This window comes from Betta splendens, chromosome 3 (genome assembly GCF_900634795.4).
Source record: "Betta splendens chromosome 3, fBetSpl5.4, whole genome shotgun sequence".
Lineage (NCBI taxonomy): Eukaryota > Metazoa > Chordata > Actinopteri > Anabantiformes > Osphronemidae > Betta > Betta splendens.
The window spans coordinates 1,274,046-1,292,569 of record NC_040883.2 but is presented as its reverse complement, the minus strand read 5'-3'; the positions used below and the strand labels follow the sequence as shown (position 1 = coordinate 1,292,569).

The 18,524-nt window shown below is 41.7% G+C and overlaps 1 protein-coding gene across 4 annotated transcripts in view; it reads left to right on the top strand.

Annotated features, from left to right (window-relative positions):
• Positions 1-11,875: 11,875 nt before the first annotated feature.
• Positions 11,876-18,524, top strand: part of LOC114852371 (carbohydrate sulfotransferase 1-like) — a 67,453-nt gene continuing 60,804 nt past the window's right edge. For all 4 annotated transcript variants that reach the window (XM_055507323.1, XM_055507322.1, XM_055507321.1 and 1 more), the window contains exons 1-2: positions 11,876-12,034; positions 12,241-12,367. The gene's annotated coding sequence lies outside the window, so the exon portion shown is untranslated. The remainder of the gene's footprint in view (positions 12,035-12,240; positions 12,368-18,524) is intronic.

Sequence of the window (18,524 nt, the reverse complement as noted above, 5' to 3'; positions counted from 1 at the left end):
AGCGTGTCCTGCCTCCGTTGCTTTGTTTTGATCTTCATGTTGGGAAAGTTAAAGACAGTTGTTTACTTCACAATCACATCGACTCGCAGCGCCAACGTCAGGAAAACATCTCTCAGAAAAAGCTTCGCTTCTCTGTGTGGATGAAAAGAAAACACGTACAACTAAATTAGCAAAAGCACATTGATATTGATTCTAATAGACTTTTAGTGTGAAGTTTTCTGATACAAGGCTAACGCTAATCATTTGTAGAGAACATCTGCGTCCATCACGGCACATAAAACATCGCAACCTTGTAAAAGTTTTAGTGTCAAGAAATAGAGCATCCTCCTAAAGAAAGCCATAAAACATGAATGAGTTATTCTCCTGGAATTAAAAGGCACATCGAGGCATCAGGAGCCCTTTAACTATTCAGTGCGCTGCGGATCGCGCTCTGAGCTCGGCTACAGGAAATGTTCCATTTGTCACGGTGACACTGACATGTCAGCTGCCAGTCTGACGCTGCTGCTGTTTGAGGCCTCCGTTGTCTGCGCCGCTTTAAAGATACGGCTTCTGAACATTTAGTTCCAGTTTTTGAACATCAGCACAGCAGCGTCTGAAAGCATGTTCACCGTATGTGGATGAGGATTCCATTTATATTCGTGTCAGCGACAACCGAGCAGAGACAGAAATCCTCTATGTTCTCAAATATTCAGTCAAGTCTCAGAAAATCACTAAAGACTCGGAATCACTATATTTCTCTTCTTCTGCTTCGCCTCTTCACAGCGATCTAATAAAGCGAGTTCATCCCTGAGACGTGACCGCAGCTCAGAACGGCCCCGTGCTGCTCTGCACTGCAAAGGTCTGCAGCAGACGGTTGAGTGAGTCCCTCATTACACCTCACTAATGAACGGAGTTGCTCCTCGCTTTCAATATGGTTTCACTTTCATTTTTTTAAACCAAAGAAACACCAGTTGAGTAAATAGATTATTTTAAAGATTCATATTCGTCTGGACCATTTGGAACCACTGCACTGACTTCTTCAGGGTTTGGGTGTCCATTAGGAGCAGCTGCTTTGAAGAGAAGTCGTTAGCTGCTCGTCTGTCAGTAGCATCAGAAGCCGTTCACACGTGGCTCATACAGATGTTACTGGTTCTGGATCCGTGTCTAATGGCTTCAGGTGAACTGGTGTCTGCGCCTCAAGCGATGAGCGTCTGGGCTGAAGAGGGATCAGTCTACAGCTCTGACCAGAACACCAACTGGCTCCTAAAGATGTTTACTGATCACAAACTGCAGAGTCCCATAAAGACGATTTGCTGCTTAACTGTAAGTCACTGGAATCGATTGTTTGGTGATTTTACATCAGTCGTCAAATTTAGACACCACAAAACCAAACTCCCTAGAAAGACAACACAATTGAATAAATGTGTGTGTGTGTGTGTGTGTGTGTGTGTGTGTGTGTGTGTGTGTGTGTGTGTGTGTGTGTGTGTTTGCTTGTCTGTGTTTGTGCGTGCGTGTGTGCGTGCGTGCGTGCGTATGTGTTTGTGCGTGCGTGCGTGTGTGTGTGTGTGTGTGTGTGTGTGTGTGTGTTTGCTTGTCTGTGTTTGTGTGTGCGTGCGTGCGTGCGTGTGTGCGTGCGTGCGTATGTGTTTGTGCGTGCGTGCGTGTGTGTGTGTGTCTGTGTGTGTGTGTGTGTGTGTGTGTGTGTGTGTGTGTGTGTGTGTGTTTGTGCGTGCGTGCGTGTGTGTGTGTGTAGCAATGGGAGGTTGTAGCCTCCTTCCTCTTGTGGCTTCGGCAGCGTTTCTGCTGACATGGTGAAATATTGATGTGGAATAAATTCCCGTCTAATTAGAGTGGCTGAATTAATCAGGAAGCGTTTAATTAGCAGAGTTTTCTTTTCAGTGGAGGGGAGGTTTTGATCTGAGCCACATGGCTGCTCCTTCTGATGTGCTGCGCTTCACAAGCTTTAACTATGAACTACTTTGTTCGAAGCTTCAATGAAAATGAGCTTTTTGGTGAGTGAGGGTAAATTGTGTAACAGACCTGGGTCCATGTTCTGTGCGTGTGACATTAACCAGGACACGCACTATTTCAGGCACATCGTTGTCATCGAGCACATCTTTCTACACGTTTGTGATCAAGCTGAAGCGCAGCTCATTCGTTTGCAGGCTATGGAACCAGCAGCAGGAGAGGAGCCTGTTTGTAGCGTAGCGGCCGCGTTAGCACAGTGAGGCCTGAAGTCAGTGCCGACAGCAGCAGCGGAGCAGCGCGTTGGCAGGATGTGCAGACGTTTTGGACTGGATTAAAGTGGTAGAGCCACAACGACAGCCTCCTCCCTGGAGCCAGTGCTTAAAAAGGAAGACTCCTTTTGCTCTTTGCTCCCTTTGCTGCCGCCTGCTATTCATGCAGTTTTGTGCCTGACTGGATGGATTAGCTGTCAGGTGTCCACATGCGGCAGAACAGTTCTCATAGCGACGGTTCAATTAAACGCGTGCAACAGAAGCCGGCGGCATGCAGACGTGTCAGGTGCCTTCTACTCTCCTCCATTAAGCTATTTGCAGCATTGTTTACTACATTTTATCTTTTAAAGCAACAGTTGATGTTGTAAAATAAAACTTTTGGCAAAACTGATCTGCATTTGTGCGATGATTTAAGCTCCAGTGTTGAGCAGAGCAGCATGAAAGGCTTAGTGTGCACAAATGTGGGAAATACATCACTGATAACACAGTGGACTGTGACTCGCTGCACGTTATCGGCCAGACGTGCACGTATTGCTTAAAGTGCAAGCTCATAACGTGTCATCGAGCGTTTTGATGGATGAGATGGTCAAAAAACAATCTGCCCCGCTGTCAGCGGCCTATCAGTGATTAGTGGGGAATAAAGATGGCAGAGCCAGAGATTTATGAGTCTGGAGACGCAGACGCATACGGATGACATCACAGGCTCCTCTGCTGGGTGTGAAATTCGAACTCAAATGCATTTTTAACAGGGTGTGTGCCAGACGTGCACTGCTGCAAAGGTCCATCATTCATTTATGTCCTATTTCATGTCCCTGTGAAGCAGCTGCTGTGATGAATGTTCATATTCTATTGTTATTCTTCTAACTCACAATCAAATTTACTTCCCACAGCTTATTCACTTGCAGGTTTAGTTCAGCATTTGTATAAATGAACAGAACCTGCAGAGGATTGATGCTTCTTTTATTTTGATAACAGGAGAAAAGTCCCCTGTGTGAAAGTTGTAAAAGTCCACCACATGCGGTTAAATTCATCTTTAGAGCAGATGAATTATACGGACGGCGACTCTCTGTGCGACGGTGGCCGTTTGTTCCCATGAAGGATGCTCATCCAGGACATTCACCAACAATTCTGCTGGTCTGCTGTCATGATGTACAACAAACAGAAAAAAATATTACATTTTTAGTGCATATTGATAGCCTTAAATTTCAGAAACAAAAAGTGACATATTAGTATTTGTGAGAGCAAACGTAGCATCAGAGCCGTGATGCTCTCACAAAGTGTGTTTTATATAGGTTACTGTTTTATTACTGTGACATTCGGATGGTGGTTGACATTAACATGTAGTATGTAAGAGAGTGTGTGTTTTATTATCACTGAGCCTGATGTTTTGCTGAAGGCGAGCGTCTCCCAGTGAAGGTGAATGAGGACACATGAAGGTCATCTGAAGTTATTACACATCAAAACGCAGCACGTGTGTCTTCAACGCTGCTTCATACATTGTCATCGTCTGCCACATGAATCCATCCCAGAGCGCTCTGATTACATTTCTGTTTGATGCCTTGTTCACAGGTGACGCTGGATGGTTTGAACACGGTTGTGCATGTTTCCCTCTGTTCCCATTTTCTCGCTGAGCTGTAATGACCTGTGGAGGAGTCTCGTTCCATCGTTAACAAACAATAAAGTAGAGCATACATTCATTTCTCCTGCAGCTGACCTCTGACCTCCGACCTCTGACCTTGACAGGGGAGCAACGGTTGCTATAGAGGAATAAACACAGGCCTCAGAGCTATAATCTAGACATATATGCATGCGCTGTTACCTGGGGGGGGGGGGGGGGGGGGGGGTTATCATAGCAGCTCAGCTTGCACAGCAAACATGTGGCTGTTTGTTTGTCACTGGGATCTGTCTGTTTGCAGTGGTAGGTCATTACCTCAGCCATTCCACAGTGTAAGTGGGTGACCTTTCCACAAAGTTTCCATTGCAGTGTGTAATTTAGGTTTAGATCTCCGTGCTTATTAGAAAAGCTTTTAGGTTCATAGGAAATTTAGCCGGGCGAACGAGCGATTATTGACTGTAGCAGCCAGTGTTTACCAGGCGATGCTGTTTGTTTCCTGTGCGGCTTTAGAGCTGCTGATTATTACAGAGCACGCTGCCTTTTCCTTCCTGTATTCAGCAGATCAGAGCCATTTATCATTTGAAGCTCATAAATTGGACCAGATAATCTACACACAAACAGTACGTCTGGTCGTATCGTATGAGAGGAGCTGCTTTAAATGTGTGGACGTGTGGAAGCGTGTGACATCATTCAGCTCTTGTGTTTGAGGCCTGATGCAAAAAGAATCAGCATCATTAAGACAAACGGTGGATGAATCAAACATGACACTGAGCCAAAATGGCTCCTGTGCTTCTCTTTGTTACCACCATGGAGCAGAATCGGGGTGTTGGTGGGAGACGCTGACTGAGCCTCAGCTGCACTCGTCCACGGCTCCAGAGGCGTCAGAGACGAGTGGAGGTTCCCTGTGACCCACTTAAAGCTGACGTGAAGATCCCAATAAATAAACAAATAAGAAATATTGTGTAATTATCTGGCGGTTGATCACATATGAACAAGCGAGGACTCCAAACCCGCTTTGATCGATAACAGCCTCCTGCTCTAACGCAGTAACAGCCCTGTTCTTCTCAAGGTACCGATCCATGCTGAAGGACACTCACATCTTCCCGGTGCTAATGATGGGGAAAGCGATCTAGAAATCAATGCAGGAACTGATGCTTGGTTAAATAGCTTGATAAGAGGGTCTCCTGTAAACACACACTAGAGGAATAGTGAGCAACAGTGCAATCAGGCAGGGTCACCGAAGGGCGATGTGTGTCTGTTTACTGATCATCAACTCCAGACTCAGAGCTGTGTGTTAACTCCATTACACAGAACCCAGCCGGGATTCTCTGTGATCTCCTTCCAAATGCTGAAACATTAAGAAAAAAGTCAATACAATACAATCATTTACAGTGAGACGGTTTATGACCAAGTGCAACACGTCTTTATATGTCATTTTTACAGACATTTCATGTTTCTAATAAGCCGCAGAAGAAAAGCTTGCAGTCTATTTAGAGAATTCATTAGTGTGATTGGTGATGAAGTGAGCTGTCATGGCGGCAGTTTATGATGAATAATCTGAGGTTAAAGCGGCTGCTGCTGTGGAGTGGAGCCTGTGAAGTCAGGCTGGATGTCACCCTGGCTGTGCCTCATTGGACGTGCTGTGTGCAAACAAGCGGCGCCGCTACCACGCGTTCTGATGACGCGGCCTTGGCAGACGCGGCGCGCAGCGTGTCGCGTGGCGCGTGGCGCCGGCCCAAGGCACAGTTCCTGGAGAGATTCCAGCACAGCCAGAGTGAATCTATTCCCAGCAACAGCTGATTCATCGTAATATGCGGCGCATGCAAAGGACGTTTAAACAGGAGCTGCAGGATATTAAATACCTTTACAATGTGATTAGCAACGACATCCAGAGGCCCAGTTCCTCTGCAAGTTAATAATCGCTGGAGCGCGGCTGATGAATGGCACAACAACAACACACCCCTGCTTCACCAGCCGTGGACCTGGAACAGAACCATCAACCTCTCACTGTATGATTCCATCATCACAACGTTTGCATCCACGCGATTCTGGACGTTAGTGAAAACCACCCCTCGGAGGCTGAGCTGAGGGAAATGGGGACACGGAAGGAACGAGCAGCGGAGCTCAAAATGAAAGCACGAGCTGGAACAGCGTGGGAGCAGCTTATTTCATGGCCGGCAGCAGACGGGGCTGGGAGCGTGTTGGGGGGGGGGGGTGCTTCCCACCGCCTCGTCCCCACGTTTCCATCTGTCACACTGCCTGCTCGCGTGAACAAAGTACATATCAGTCAAAGTGCTTCCAGAGGATTCAGTGGTTATCAGCTTCACACCTGTCCAACAAAAGCCTCTAAGTGGAACTCGGCGTCGACGTTATTTCTGCTCCTTGGAGCTGTCGGGACCGTCTGAAGGTGGATCATCCATCGTCAATTGTTTCCCAAATGCTGGTGACCTTTGAGGAACATGTGGAAGCAGCCTTGGTTTCCCTGCTGCCGTACATTTATTAGTGTTCATTAGTATTAGTGTTTAGCTAAGGCTAAACGCTAGTGACGCAGACATTTTCTGCCTTTCACTCTCTATTTCAGACTTCAGGTCCAAATTTCACCTTCACCAGACGGGTCCAGGTGGCGACGGTGCAGCGCGAGGCCTGTCGCCGTGTTGAAGGGGAGCTGCAGCCTGAAGGAGGCTCAAAGTGATGCTTCACCTTTACCGACGTAGACTCACTGGGCGCGTTACACAACTGGTGCCAAGAAAAGGCAGAATAAACCACGAGGGCCACATTTACTGCTGTCAAAGCTGCAAATAAATAGATAGAAAATATAGCAGAAGAAAATAATGAACACTGAAAGGAAAATGCAAATGCAAACGCTGCCATATGTTGAAGCTCGTACGCGTTAAGGAGGCTGTCAATCCTCTACAGCAGGTACAGTGTGACGAGGTGAATCAGCCGTGGTTTCTCTTTAAACAAAACGGTGAGATTAGAGCAGAGGAGGAGAACACTGGGCGCCTGCTGGAAGTAGGTCCGCTTTTTTTAGCAAGTCATCATTCTTAGAGGAAGTTGTGCGACGCCGGGTCGAACGCAGGGCAAACGTCACTGGAGAAAAATGCAGGAAGAAATCCCGAGGAGTTTAGCTTGAGGCCAAGAGGGAAAGCTGCTGCTTGACGGCCTCGTGCATGAACCCAGGGTCCAGCCCTCATTCATTACCATCACTTATTATGGCATGTACGACCTGGCAGCTCCAGTCGGCTCCACGTCTCAATGGATCCATGCTTTCATTGTAACGTTCCTTCCTTCGGTCACAAACGAAAAGCTTGTTTGACTTTTACTGCTGAGCGCAGTCACAGCAGAGTGAAACCAAATGGACTGAACGGAACGTTTTCTCCCTCTGGTTTGTGATAGGATCATATTCAGAGAGATTAAGGAGACACTGACTCCATCCTTGAGTGTCTCGGTCGGACGTCCAGCGTTACCTTGGTGAGAACGGATCGTTCCCTGGGTTTTTGCAAAACACGACACCTGGGAAACGAACTGATTAAAAGTGTCAGACTCCAACTTAAAACTGCGTTTCTGATCTCTGAAATTAGTTTTAATTATTGACCGGCACAAATCTTTTCATGCAGGCTAAAAGTTTGGCCTTTTCCTTCACTTCAAGCTAACGATTTCTTCTTCTCCATTCTGTTCTTATCGTTTCCCACCGAGGTGGCAGGGAAATTAAATTACTTATCTCCAACTTCATTAACTGGCTTATCTCCACCAAGGCACATATCAAACAGAATATTTCTTAAATGTCTTCTTCTATTCCCACATGTTTTCACGCACAAGATATTTCAGCTAGCGACAAGAGACCTGTGTGTAATAGTTTGAACTGACTTCGGTTTCCTTCCCACCAGCTGAACGTCCTGCTTTAGTTCTAGAATGAGCAGGCCAGCGATCCGTGAGCTGAACGTTACATCAGGTTACAGCAGGTTGAAGGCAAATGTGGAGAAAACAAAAAACCTTCAAAGGAAGATTCGGCTTATTATCTATGACCCACTCTTGTTGCCCCCTCTGATTTTCAGAAAACACTGCAGAGATGATGTTTATGAACCTTTTGAATCATTAAACTGAACCAGTCAAGTCGATCTATTGAACAACACATTTCACAGACGACATAATAAAACAAGTAGAAACAGTCGGCGTGAACTATTTCAGCATGAAAAACCACATCACAGTTGTAGCCGCCACGTTAATTACCACAATTAGCAAATATTGTGAGTGCAGAACATTTTGCACGAGATGTAACTGAATGAAAACAGCTGCTTGTCTGCTGTCCATTACTTTACATACAAGCTGCTTTCCCCAGAAGTCCTGTTCCTTCTTTGCTCAGCACGTTCATGTTGATGTGAAGCAACAGTGGATCCAACAAACACGGTTCTGTGTTCAGCTGTCACACAGAGGAAAGAAATGTGATGATGAAATTTTCCTCGCGTCCATTTAATGAGCTAAAAATTGAAGTTTTTCTACTCATTCTTAGGCTGCAGTGTCTTTATCTTTGAGTGAAGATGGATAGATTTTATTTTTGACTCCCAGATTCATCCATTATCTTTGCCACAGCTTCAGTTTGAGACTCACTCCTGCATCGAACCCTAGACTTGGCTGAGTGTCGGCTCCTGTTTTTCAGAGAGCACAGTTATTATGAGCCTCCTTTTTGATTAGTTGAATAATGCTAAAATAGCGTTTCTGCCGGCAACGTGATCGATGATTGAAATCACTTCCCCCACTCTGCATTTCTGAGCTTGGATGCATTCTTCTATAATAAGATTTATTTGAAATCAATTTCATCTTCATTTCTCTAGAGGTTCACTGATTTGTTTGTCTAATAAATCCACTCCTACAATCTCTGACACACACTGGAGGAGATTAGTGTTTGAAAGTGGGACTTCCTGAGATTATGAAAAAGACACAGATCGTCATAAAATGAGATTATGTTACGGAAACATACAGTATGAATTATTACTTGTTAAATTTAAGTTGAAATCTTTCCCTCACTTCACATACAGACTGTAGAAATAACTGCGCCAAAATATGCATTTTTCTAATTGATCTTTGTTGTGAAGGATCGTTTCCTACTGTAACTTCTCTTCTGCACATTAATCTCACACAGCCAAGATGCTTCCTCCACCTTCCTCCCAGAAAGGATGTTCAAAGCAGGACGAGGAGGCAGCATTGCTCATCGCCAGGAGGCAGCAGATTTATTAGATGACACACGCAGAGCCAAACATCTGCAAACACAGTGCTGCTAGCGCAGACAAGTACTTGTAAATAATGTGGAATGCAGTCTATTATGTGAGATGCTATGAACAGAAATATATAAATAAGGAATGATAAACACCCCTTTACACAAGCCGCTTACAAGCAGTTAGTTGTTTCTAGCTTGTTTTCAGACATTTAATTTAAATGCTTTAGCACCTTGTGGACGGCAGGTCAAAAATAGTTCAACTCCACTAAACTGGCTTTTTAAGGAGGGCGACACGAGGTCAGGAAAACGAAAGGCTGCAAACTCCACCCATTTCATTCATCTGGACCTCAGCAGCATGTTAATTCTCTGTGTGTTGGAGCTTTTTCTGCATCTGGAACAAACAAACCTTGTGTGTGAAGCTCAAGAGAGGATTTGGAAGCAGAGATTCGTTTTTTTGCTGTGCTTTTTAATGAACCAGATGGTGGGAGACAGTACCAATGCATGTCACCATACGTTTACCAATAATTATTCTAAACACCTTGTTTAACATAACAATAAGAATGAGAATAAGAAAGCCTTGATTAGTCCCACAGTGGGGAAATTTCACCCCACAACAGCATAGGCACAGTGGAAAACAGTACAGCGACAAATGAAAAGTAGCAGCAAATCAAATCTAATTAGGTTGAGTTGGCACAATACAACACTGTACAGGTGGGGAGGTAGGGCTATTGTATTGTTATTATTGTATTGTATATTGTATTAAAAAAAAATATATATATATATATATATATATATATATATATATATATATATATATATATATATATATATATATATATATATATATATATATATATATATATATATATATTGATTGATTGATTGACTGATTGATATTGATTAAAAAGCAGTCTGCAGCAAAACTAGAAATCAGTAAGTGTTCCCTGCAAAGAACAGTTGTATTAGAGCTCAATTATAAATCTTTGTGTGATGCACTGGGATTTATTATTGTTTTATTGTGGGTACATAACATCCTATTTATTTAATCTATTCTTAAATAGCTTCTGCTGCTCCCAGTCCAGTACCTAATTTGAGACCCTAACACAGAGTGGCAGCTAAGTAAATTGAGTTTTTCCAGTCGCACCGCTTGTTTTCCATCCTTGTAGGTTGAACTTTGACTCCAGAACCCCCCGACTTTGTGAAACTGAATAGTCATTTTCTGTATTTCTCTGCAGAGTTCTCTTCTTTTTGCATTTTTAATTTGCAAAAGCGCTCGATCACCTTCAAAAAAGGTCAAACAGCATTTTCCTCTCTAAGGAATCTGTTTCCCAGATTGCTACCGCATTTTGCTCTTCCACCATTGGCTCTGAAATTAGGTCTTCAACAACAGCACAGAGGTGTTGCTAGTGGCCTAGTGAGCAGCGTTCTTGCTACTTAAACTTGATTTATGGGCCACACTAAACCAAACTAATAAAACTCCCTTTGCAATTACTCATACAAGGCTCATAGGGTTCAATCTGCAGATCTGAGGTGGGATTGTTTATTTTTTGGCGGTTAAAGGTTTTAGGCCTATTCAGTCTTACAAATAAAGGAATTTCTATGGGTAAAGCATAAAATAGCTCAATGAACCGATGTGATAGCTAAATCTGAAGCTAGAGATGCGGCCAGATGAAATGAAAAAAGGTTTTGCTATTAATTTATTACCAGCGCAATTTGTAATTTTCTTTTTGTTTCACATCTTTTTATAATTGAGTACACTTTGTTCTGCCAACTGACATGTTAAGTTGTACACACTGTAGGTCAGAGCTAATCCAGTAATTGACGGAATTCAGATTTAAAGATAACTCGAGTCTTCCAAGTGTCTCCAAAGAATCTTATCTGTGAATTACTTCCCTATACTTTTAACTGCTGGAGTGTATTTCCAATTTGCCCAAGAGTCTATTAGCACTCAGATTCAATTACTTGCACTCTAATGGATGTTGACACTGAATCTACTCCACTTGCAAATCCAGGAAGCCCACTTATTCAGATGAGCAGAAATGTCTCGTCAGCAGCCGCAGCAGATGCTTTTGAGATTCAGTGTGACAGCGCCAAACTAGATGGCCTGTAGAGTCTGACCCACATCTCAGGAAGTTAGAGGAGATGGTTAGAGGCTTGAAGACATGACAGAACTTGTAAAGAGCTGCTTAGATTCAGAGCAAGAAGCACAGCAGGCCCGAGCCCACGGCCGGCTTTACTGGATTCCCACTTACCAGCCCCACACTGGATGTGCAGTTAGACATTTAGTAGCGGATGGAGTGAGAGCTTTGTCTAAACTTAACTGATCTGGACTGAAGGTAGCTAAGAAACTGACACAACATAGTGGTCTTGTGCATGTATTTTGGCTAGACTATATATACAGTATGTTTTTTTGTTTTGCAGAGTAGTTTCATGTAATATTTGATCCTCTGTTGCACCCCCTCCCCTTTTCAGTATTTTTTAAATCTTTTAGCATTTTTTAAATTTTACCTCACCCTCATCCTTCCCAGAAACTTGTGTCACACTAAAACAATCATTAATGCAATCAAAGAAAATTATTATATTTCTGTAGCCAGGCTTAATATGTAATTTATAGAGCTTGAATAAATAAGTAGTCCACAAAGCAAGGAAATAACCGCTAAAGCCAACTTCAATATGGCTTAAAGTTATTGTAAAAAGTTTGAAATTGTAGCTGATATAGGAATCGTTGCCAATAAAGTTATTTTAAACTCATATCGGGAGTAAATACTCAAGTCTTCTGCTTGTCTGGTTTAACCTGTGCGTCTTCCTATTAGTTGTTTTCCGCCAATCGGACCAATCAGAGGTTGGAGGGGCGGGGTGTGACGTCATGTAGCGCGTAACCTTGAATTAGTCAAAACAGTTGACAGCAGCAGCCGGCTGTTGGAAACCTACTGGACCTTCTGAGGAATTATGCCTAGTTTGGTGGTGGATGCAGATATTGTGACGACGGTAAATAACTCCGTTTACACATCTTCATGAACAATGATAGAATTATATGCTAATCGCGTTTAGCGTGTTAGCATACAGCAACGTTAGCTGTAATAGCAGTTGGCTAATTTCTTTTGCGGTTATAAACTACAATGAGCCCGTAAATAGCTCGTTGGAAGCTGACATAGATGAAAAGTGACTGAATAACTGCTATGTGTTCTCATCAGAGGAGATTGGGACCAGAACACTCCGTGGACCCGCACAGTGTGGACGCACCTGCCGCTGCTGGTGATTCCACTCATCTAAGCATCATCTTTCTTCAGTCTTCGTCCAGTTCGTCGTCTCAAGTAGTCTGTGAGTACTGACACGTACAGTATTGAAGGAAGTGCATCAAAGGTTACTATTGCTGACACTTGAAGCGGGTCTGGGAAAACACAACTAATTTTCTGTAAGTTGTGCTTTTTTTGCTCTTGATTTAATGTTTGCTTATACAGTACATATGCTTTTAATTAAATAATCTGATTGAAGTCGTGTATGAAAATTGCTCACATTGGTGGAATATTTTACTTAAGGGAAGAGGGTTAAAGCTCAGATATTTTGTCTGAAACATTTCTTAGTGATGGAGTGATAGTTATTGATTCGTTGTTACTGTAATTACAATAACGAAAATTACCTAGGTTTTACACAGACTGGTTGTTACGACCCTAAATAAAAGCCACATGCACAATAGTTTCCTCCTAGCGTAAGGAGGAAACTTGCCTGTAATGTTTTGATGTATCAAATAATGATACACCATAGAAATCCTTTTGTAATGTAAATGTGTACCTGAATAACTTTCACATATCCCCAACCCATTTACCCCTCATTAACACACATTATCATCTACACTCTCTCTCCTTAACAGATATTAACAGAATGAAAGATCCAGGCAGTGACTCTAAAACACATTGCTGTAATCTATTTAGAAGGATCAATGATAAAGAATGAATGACTTGTATTTACCCAGTATAATGATTTTTCTTCCACTCTTCCAGTGTAGGTGTAAAACCACTCTGAAGGAATTACTGCATACAAAGACACATATAAATAGTACTCCTGTACTAGAATGGCAATAATGCACTGCCTGAACAAAAAAAATGTCCACTTACTAGAAACTGCTCTCACCAGTTTACAGTTTACTGTTTCAGTTTACTGAAATCTTTGGAAAGTTACAGATAAAAAAAATAGTAGTGAGAATATAAACTTGATATTTTATCTGTATCTGTTGGTAATGTCACATTCAGTTCTACAGATTTAAAGCCAACCTGATAGATGTGCGCTGCAAACCTCTACCTTATGTCACTGATGATTGATACCAGAGAAATTACTCCAGTCCCTTTTACAAGTAAAACATGTCACCTGTTTCCAGCCACACAACGTTGTTTTGCACTAAATTCTTCCACCTTTTGCGATCACTGAAACTGAACTACAGGAGTATTAGGTCCTTGCTTCAGGTGGAAAAACATCACACATGCTGACAAATCTGTGAATTTTGAAAACATGAACTGTTGAAAGAGTCTCTGGCTTGCTATAAATTAGGTAAGTAGCAAAAAATAACCCAGATGCTTTTGTAAGGTTTTTACCAGAAAAAACAATGAACAAAATATGCTAAGTTGTCTCTCATTGTCTGATGAAAATGTAGCTGTCTCCACACTAGCCGAGGCTAACAAAGCTAAACACAAGAGTACTATCTAATAAATACAGTACACCTACAGAATATTCATAGCACAAATCAATCTGAAGACTGGAAAACAAATGTAATCATGCTTTTCTTTATTATACCACTCTTGCTACATGTCATACACACCCAACAACACACACCCAAGAAACAGTATTTCATTTTCAAAAATGTCTGTGTAAGTCACCGGTTTCTGCTTCCACTAGAATATGCTGATGTTGTCTTGCATGCCAGCAATCACAGGCTAAGGTGTGTCTGTCCACCGCAAATACTTAACTACAGTACAGGCAAATTATCTTATTAGAGTTTCTTTTAAAAGTGTTACAGTAGCATTTCTTATTCATTTGCTGCATTTGACTCAAAAGAAGTCATGACTTTCTGAAAATAAATTAGCAGCACTGAGATTGTCCGTTAGAGGATTTACTTTCTAACGGCTGATTATTCTATCTTGCAGCACAGACTGGGTTTTTATTTGACTGGCTTCATGGTTTAAAATGAGTTCTGTTTCTAAATATAACAAACCAGTGATGATGCTGATGAAGCTTTTCTTCTCAGTTCTCTTGTTAGCCCATGTGAACGAGTAAACAAGTCAATCATGCCTGTGCGAGCTGCATGACCAGAATAAAGGACTGAATACATTTCGGTTGTATTTTCTTCCTTGGTGTGAAAGGACAGCAGGTTTTTAATAAAAAGGAGCACTGCATGATCTACATGCAGTATGAAGCATATGCCTTATTTATGTGCTGCACTAATATCTGTGTTGTGGATTTAATAGCCGGTGAAGGTAAACTAATTATGGTTTGCTTAATATCAGATTAGAGCGATTGAAGGCAACACATTTACTGTATGTGTACATTGTTTTCAAGAGGAATTTGTTCTACTTATGAAGTAACCTGGTAGAATAAAAGGACCAGCTGATTTAAAGGAACACAACCAAATCTCCTAAAGAGCTGAGCACAGCGAGCACCCTGCTGTCAAAGAGCCATACGTTCTTTAGATGCAAGAAAAAGGGAGAAAAACAGGTGTAAAGATTTTGTTTGTTCCACAGTTTTTTATAATTTGTTACTTTGATTTGTTTAATTAATCTTAATTTACTTTGCTGTGAATTAATGTCTTACTCTACCCTCCTTAATTCCTTCATTTGTACTTCACCAAACAGATAGAAAGTGAAGCTAAATTGAAGGTGTTACATTCCAGTTGTTACCAATAGTAACTTCATGACTGGACAGATGTCGCTGCCGATTACTGGGCTGGTTGGTAAAAGGTGGCTGAAGTAAATAGTTTATTTCATTTTCTCAATTACTGTTTACTTGTTTCCTGTCCAGCAGCTCCCAGGTGCATTTGTCCCCATTTAAACTTAATTCCTCTCATTATGATTCGACAAGAAAAACACAGGCACGTGAATTTCAGCTTATGACACTGAAGCCACACTCACACACTTATGCTGCGCAATGCAATTCAGTTCCAATTTCAATCTCTGGCTGGTAGCTCAAATTAGATTCTGATCTTCCTGCAGACCTGAAAAGCACTGTTTTCACATCCAGCAGAGAACTCACTTTGAACGCATCATAAAAAGGCTACAGTTATTATTTGTGCCTTTGCTGATACTGTCTCCACAGTAAACAAATGGCAACTTTCAACTTCAGCATAAATGGGTATAAAATATTAAATTCAACTGTCTGTTCAAAACTCAAAGAACAAAAAGTACACAGAACATAATCAGTCATTCATTCTGAAGTCAGTGTCTAGAACGTTCAAGTATTGGTAAATCTCTTTATTGCACTTTCACATCAGTGTGATTGAGGGTTTATACCAAAGAGTTCATTTTGGCCTGTACGACCCACTTTCGCTCCCTAAAGTGAAGTTTTATGTCGACCGGTAGCACGTTTAAAGCTCTTTTTAGGATGAGATGACTTAAAGCCTGTGAGAAAGTTGCTGAGCAAGTTCGTAGTGTAAAAGTTTGTACGTTCATAAAAATGTCTTTACTTACATTTTCAAAAGTCCTTTGCTGTCCTTGGTTTGTGAGCCTTAAAAAGAAAAAAAGGATGAATAACTACATCATCACAAATTGTGAAATTTACAGCTCTCCGAGATCCACACAATGTTTTTCTTTCCTCAGCAGTGGGTCAACTCAGAGTGTTGAAGGTGACTTTCAGCCTCGCGAGTTGCCTCCAATAAAAGGCTCTGACAGGCTTTATAAACGTAGATATATTCTAGAGGAATGGATTTATAAACTGCATGTTTGTGTGTAGATGGAAAATATTCTGTCCTTTTAACATTAACTCTACTAAATCTTCAGCTTTTGACTGGTAATAAACTCTTTGAACTATCAACCCCTTGGATTTCTTACGAGCAGCAGCAGATTGTTTGGACCCAAGCTGCAGACGCGGCTCCAGACTGGCAGGCCTGTCATAACATCTGGAAGAGCTGCTGCCAGCTTTGCTAAGTCGTCCGACTATGGATGTGAGCATCAGGCCTGCGGTACATGTAGGGAGTGCTAGCTGGCAGTAGCTGTCCCTCATAATGGGTAATCATGCTTTAATCACGTAAGGGATGTACAGTATTACTCAATAGAAATGGAGCAAAATATGTTAATCATTTTCATGCTACATTAATTTACTGCCAAAAAATAAATGCAGAGAAAACAGGGGCCACTTATATGTGTGTATTTGTACAGGTGCTGGATTAGCAGACACGCACAACTAATTGGGAAAATAAGCAGTAAACTTTGGCTGCATGTTGCATCTCATGATCAGAGAAACCATTCACAAATAGACTCCAGTCCACCTGCGTTGGGTTGTTTCTTCATGTCTAGAGTTTGGTATTTAAAGTAAGTAGCTGGTTGTTTACCCCTAATTACTAAATGACCCTTAGTCATTACCTTAGTTTACTGCAGCAGAGGATATAGCTTTAATAACTCAAAACTTACTGTAGGAAAATTCTACAATGGAACTAATGATTTAATGCTAATTTGCTATCACAACTGCAAAATTAATTTTATTATCAGCACAACAACTACAGTATGTGGTCACCGTTCACATCATTAGCAAGTCTAAGATACTAGATCTTGTTCTTGCAGTAAAGCATTTAAACTTTGAATTCCAAAGGTTTGGTGTCACAGCAAGAAAGGGTGATTCCAACAAAATTGTGAGTTTTGTCTTAACCAGTGTTTACTTTGTAACAAACTCTATGCTTCATCCTGGATCATTATCAACATGTTCCCATGATCCATCTGGGTGGCAGCTCTTACAGAATCTAAGAAGCTTAGCCACTTCAGGTGACTTTCACCCGATTACTGTAGGTGTGAGGTGGTGCCTGCACAGGGTAGGCTGCAACAGACTACTGTATCTGTTCTGATATTTGACTCTAAGTCTCTACAACAGCATGTTGACAGGAATAAAGGAACAGATGCATGTGTGTGCACGTGTCTCTGTAAGGTTAGAAATTGTATCGTGCTCATTTCAATGTCTTGTATGAGATCTTCTGTAGTGACGATAAGTTTGTGCTTTATGGTCAATTGTATTTGGTGAGTATTTGAGGGGTTTTTGTTTTGGTTCAGTCCCAGAGATGACATCACCTTTTGATGCTGACATTTTGTTGCTCATGTTGTTTCTATGAATGTCACACACAACACTTTTCAGTAAAATCTCCATGAGTGAATGTTGTACATCCACAATAAAAGTGCAGTCCTAATAAAAATCAAATGTCACATCTCTGGAATGTCTGTGGAAATAGCTTATTCCTGCATGTTTAAAATAGATGAAAGGAGCGAACCGATGCAAATGATGGACATGAACAAAAATAAATGTCTGGCATTTGCCAGCCCGACTGTCATCTCTCAGGCTGCTCTGGCAGATGTTCTCGCACTAGTAACATCATCATCACGTTCCCATACGGTACGCATTAGTGGTGTGTCTCTACTTTTTAACGTTTAGCACTATATAAGATAAACAATATATAGTGTGTGCACCAAGATATGTAGGAAATGATGGAGAAAAGCACTATGCTAATATTATTCATACTGTCGTCCTGGAAGTAAAGTGTGTGTTTATTTTTCCACAATGACTGACAACTTAAATAATAGTATAATAATAGTAATATAAATAATCAGCAGTAATGAATATAATCGCCGCCTGTGGAAGCGATTACTGAGAGTGATGCATGGTTTTCTGTGAATGCTGCTACACTGTAGCTGATTCTTCATGGCACATTAACTCATTTCTATGGCTTCTTATCCGAAGCCACTTCTTTCTTCAACTCATACGAGGTTACATTTGTGGCCTGATGTAATTTGTTAACTCAAATGTTTGAGGTAGCTCATGAGCTGTTGAGTATAGCTGAACGCAGCTTACTGATGTTATTTGTCCATGATGTAGAAGCTAAACAGACCCTAAATAATGAATAGGTCACATGTCATAAGGCTGAAGACGGTATTATATGCTTTTCTAATCTAAACTCACTCCCCCGTGGGAAAAAATGTGGAAACACTTAAAACTAATTCCTGTCATATTGTGCTGGATGGTGCATTCTTTCTCCTTGAAGGTAATGAATTCATGTTCCTTTTTCTTACTCCCATTTGCCTATTCAAGGAGCTTCAGAAATCACTTTTGCACTTTAATAAAGCGCAACCTTGAGAAGCGCTACCTTTCCATTCTGATCAGATACTTTTAAGCATGTCCTGTTCTCCCTGAGCGAGCGTAGCATAGCGGTTTTGACATGTTCAGTCAGTGGCCTAAAAGGTTTTGGTTGTTTTATTCCACAGCTGCAGATTACTATCATTTACTCTGTGTCTTT